A 4,512-nucleotide genomic window follows, 5' to 3' on the forward strand; every position below is an offset into this window, starting at 1 on the left:
CCCACTCCTTGGCCTATACCCAAAGGACTTAAAATCAGCATACTACACAGATACCACCACATCAATGTTCATAGCTGCTCAATTCACAATAGCCAGCATGTGGAACCAACCTAGATGCCCTTCAATTGATGAATGGATGAAGAATCTGTGGTATATATATATATATATACAATGGAATACTACTCAGACATAAAGAATGATAAAATTATGGCATTTGCAGGCAAATGGATGAAATTGGAGAATATCATGCTAAGTGAGTTAAGCCAATCTCAAAAAACCAAAGGAAGAATGATCTCGCTGATAAGTGGATGATGAACATAATGGGGCATGGGAGGGTTAGTTTTAGGGTTAGAGTTAGGGTTAGGGAGGGGAGCAAAATGGAGGAAGGAAGGACTGTATAGAGGGAAAAGAGGGGTGGGAGGGTTGGGGGGAAGGTTTAGGGTTAGGGTTAGGGTTAGGGTTGGGGGGAAGGGAAAAAATAACAGAATGAATCAACCAACATTACCCTATGTAAATTTATGATTACACAAATGGTATGCCTTTACTCCATGTTCAAACAGAGAAACAACATGTATCCCATTTGTTTACAATTAAAAAAATAAAAAAGAATAAATAAGCTACAGATAATTGAATTGAGATTATCTAGTCTGAGAACTCTAAAGAGAAAACAAGTGAGGAAAACTCAACAAGGTTTCAAAGACCTACATGATAATCATCAAGCATACCACTGTATGCATAATGGGAAACTCAGAAGAGGAAGGAAGGATAGAGCATTTGAGTAATGTTCAAAAACATCCAAAAAGTCTTTATGAACTCCAATATGGATACCATAAAAAACATACACACTTAAATTCATCACAGATAAACTATCAAAAGTTAAATATTAAGAGAACTTTCTTGAAAGTAGAAAGCTTATTCCTTACAAGGGATGCTCAGTAAGATTAATAGAAGGGCTAGGCATGTAGCTCAGTGGTAGAGTGCTTGCCTAGCATGTGTGAGGCATTGGGTTTGATTCTCAGAACCACATATAAATAAATAAAATAATTACCCATCAACAACTTAAACAAATTTTTGAAAGAATTAATGGCAAAGCCCTTACAGAAATCAGAGTCAGATAACTGGGATAGGGCTGAGGTTGTGGCTCAGTGACACAATGCTTGCCTAGCATATGTCAGGCACTGGGTTCAATCCTCAGCACAACATAAAAAAATAAATAAAGTTATGTCTACCTACAACTAAAAAAAGAAAAAGAGGAGGTTCACCTCCTGATCATCCGACAACAGTCAGCAAACTGATCGCCGACCACCAGTGGAGCACCAGTTGCCTGCTGTTGCCTGGAAGTTCACTGTTACCATACTTGCAGATTTGATTACATCTGACTGCCGCCATTTTGAGACAATAGCCAGGCCTTGTAGGACTCCTGACCAGACTGACTGAGCCCCGTCTCCAGGATCACTCAGCCTAACCGATCACTCCCTGCCTCTGGGGCCCTCACATCGACTGACTGCTCCATGCCACCAGGACCCCCAGACCAACTGACCACGCCCTATCACCAGGACCCCAGACCGACTGATTGCACCCAGCCTCCAGGATCCCACAACCACACCAAACACACCAGACCTCCAGGACCCCTGCCGGACCAACCGCATCCCATCTCATGGACCTCCAGCTAACCATGTCCACCCCTGAGCTGCAGCTCCCCATTTGCCAACACATTTGGAAGCCAGAGTGGCCATCTTGGATAATCCTGGAAGCCATAGCTCAGATCCTTGGGTGGGGCAAATCCCATCCTGTGACACCTGCTGGAGGCTGGATGCTCATTGTCAGGTACCTCTCATGCATCAGGCTACTGAACATTGGGAGGTTTCATTAGTATATGACTGTTATACAGTAGATTTTCTTTTTTCTCCTTATTAAAAAATTAAGTTTTTATTTCTTTACTTTCCTTGCTCTCTTTTCCTTTTGTTTACCTGTTCCCTCAGAGTCTCTTTCTCCCTTTTTTGCATGCTAACATTCGATACATTTTGATTACACTCTCACACTTTCAATTTTCTAGAACTTCTGTATATTCTTTTCTTATTCCATTAACAGTCACATTCTACATCCCTCTGCATCCTCTTTGTTCTCCATTAGAAACCGCAGACCTTATTGCAAAGATGTTTGTTTTACCAAAGATTATATTTGAACACATTTTGTTTACTATGACAATTGTGTTATTGTCCCCATAGGGGCTATTTGGTCTAGGATTGAATAGTGTCTGATTTGGGCACTGCTAATATTGATCTCCCCTTAAAGAAAGGGTTTTGGAAAACTATACGGCCAATATAAGCCTATGGGGGAAATCTGCAATACCCCAGATCTGCACTGCTAGAGGGGAAGATACATGAACAACTTGAAAAAAACAAGGAAAGAAAATGATCCAAACAAATCTAGATTCTATATTAATAGAATTCAATGACAGTATGTTAGAAAAAATGTCAGAAAAGGACTTCAGATTATACATGATTAAGATGATTCACGAAGCAAAGGATGAGATAAGAGAGCAAATGCAGGCAATGAATGATAATACCAATAAGCTGAAAGAGCATCTGCAGGAAGCAAATAATCATTTCAACAAAGAGAGAGATTCTCAAAAAAAAAAAAAAAACAAATGGAAATCCTTGAAATGAAGGAGACAATAAACCAAATAAAAATCTCAATGGAAAGTATCACCAAAAGACTAGACCACTTGGAAGACAGAACCTCAGACAATGAAGACAAAATATTTAATCTTGAAAATAAAGTTGCCCAAACAGACAAGATGGTAAGAAATCATGAACAGAATCTCCAAGAACTGTGGAACACCATGAAAAGACCAAAATTAAGAATTATTGGGATTGAGGAAGGCACAGAGATACAAACCAAAGGAATGAACAACCTATTCAATAAAATAATATCAGAAAATTTTCCAAACCTGAAGAATGAAATGGAAAATCAAATACAAGAGGCTTACAGAACACCAAATACACAGAATCACAACAGATCCACACCAAGGCACATTATAATGAAAATGCCTAACACTCCAAATAAAGATAGGATTTTGTCATCCATGAGAGAAAAGCATCAGATTACATATAGGGGGAGACCCATATGGATAGCAGCCAACTTCTCAACCCAGACTCTAAAAGCTAGAAGGGCCTGGACCAACATATTTCAAGCTCTGAAAGAACATGGTTGCCAACCAAGAATCCCATACCCAGGAAAACTAACCTTCAGATATGAAGATGAAATAAAATCCTTCCATGATAAACAAAAGTTAAAAGAATTTACAAATAGAAAGCCTGCACTATAGAATGTTCTCAACAAAATATTCCATGAGGAGGAAATGAAAAACAACAATGTAGGTCAGCAAAGGGAGGAACTACCTTAGAGAAAAACCACTCAAAGGAGAAACCAAGTCAACTTAAAAACCAAAAATAAACCAAATGACTGGGAATACAAATCATATCTCAACAATAACCCTGAATGTTAATGGCCTAAACTCATCAATCAAAAGACATAGACTGGCAGAATGGATTAAAAAGAAAGACCCAACAATATGCTGCCTGCAAGAGACTCATCTCATAGAAAAAGACATCCACAGACTAAAGGTGAAAGGATGGGAAAAAAACCTACCACGCACATGGACTCAGTAAAAAAGCAGGGGTTTCCATCCTTATATCAGATAAAGTGGACTTCAAGCCAAAGTTAGTCAGAAGGGATAAAGAAGGACATTTCATACTGCTTAAGGGAACCATAAATCAGGAAGACATAATGATACTAAATATTTATGCCCCAAACAATGGTGCATCCCTGTACATCAAAAAAATCCTTCTCAATTTCAGGAATCACATAGACCACAACACAATAATTCTGGGTGACTTTAATGCACCGCTGTCACCATTAAATAGATCTTCCAAACAAAATCCAACCAAAGAAACCATAGAACTCAATAACACAATCAATAACCTAGACTTAATAGACATATGTAGAATATTCCATCCATCAACGAGCAGATTCACTTTCTTCTCAGCAGTCCATGGAACCTTCTTGAAAATAGACCATATGTTATGCCACAAAGCAGCCCTTAGGAAATGCAAAAAAATAGAGATACTGCCTTGTGTTCTATCAGATCATAATGGACCGAGAGTAGAAATCAATGACAAAATAAAAAAGAGAAATTGCTCCAACACCTGGAGACTAAATAATATGCTATTGAATGAATCATGGATAACAAAAAACATCAGGGAGGAGATTAAAAAGTTCTTAGAGGTCAATGAGAACGACAATACAACATATCAAAATCTCTGGGACACTATGAAATCGGTACTAAGAAGAAAATTCATTGCATGGAGGGCATTCCAGAAAAGAATGAAAAGTCAACAACTAAATGACCTAACATAACAGCTCAAAGCCCTAGAAAAAGAAGAAAGGAATAACAGCAAAAGTAGTAGAAGACAGGAAATAATTAAAATCAGAGCTGAAATCAATGAA

Source organism: Sciurus carolinensis, unplaced genomic scaffold (genome assembly GCF_902686445.1).
Source record: "Sciurus carolinensis unplaced genomic scaffold, mSciCar1.2, whole genome shotgun sequence".
NCBI classification, from domain to species: domain Eukaryota; kingdom Metazoa; phylum Chordata; class Mammalia; order Rodentia; family Sciuridae; genus Sciurus; species Sciurus carolinensis.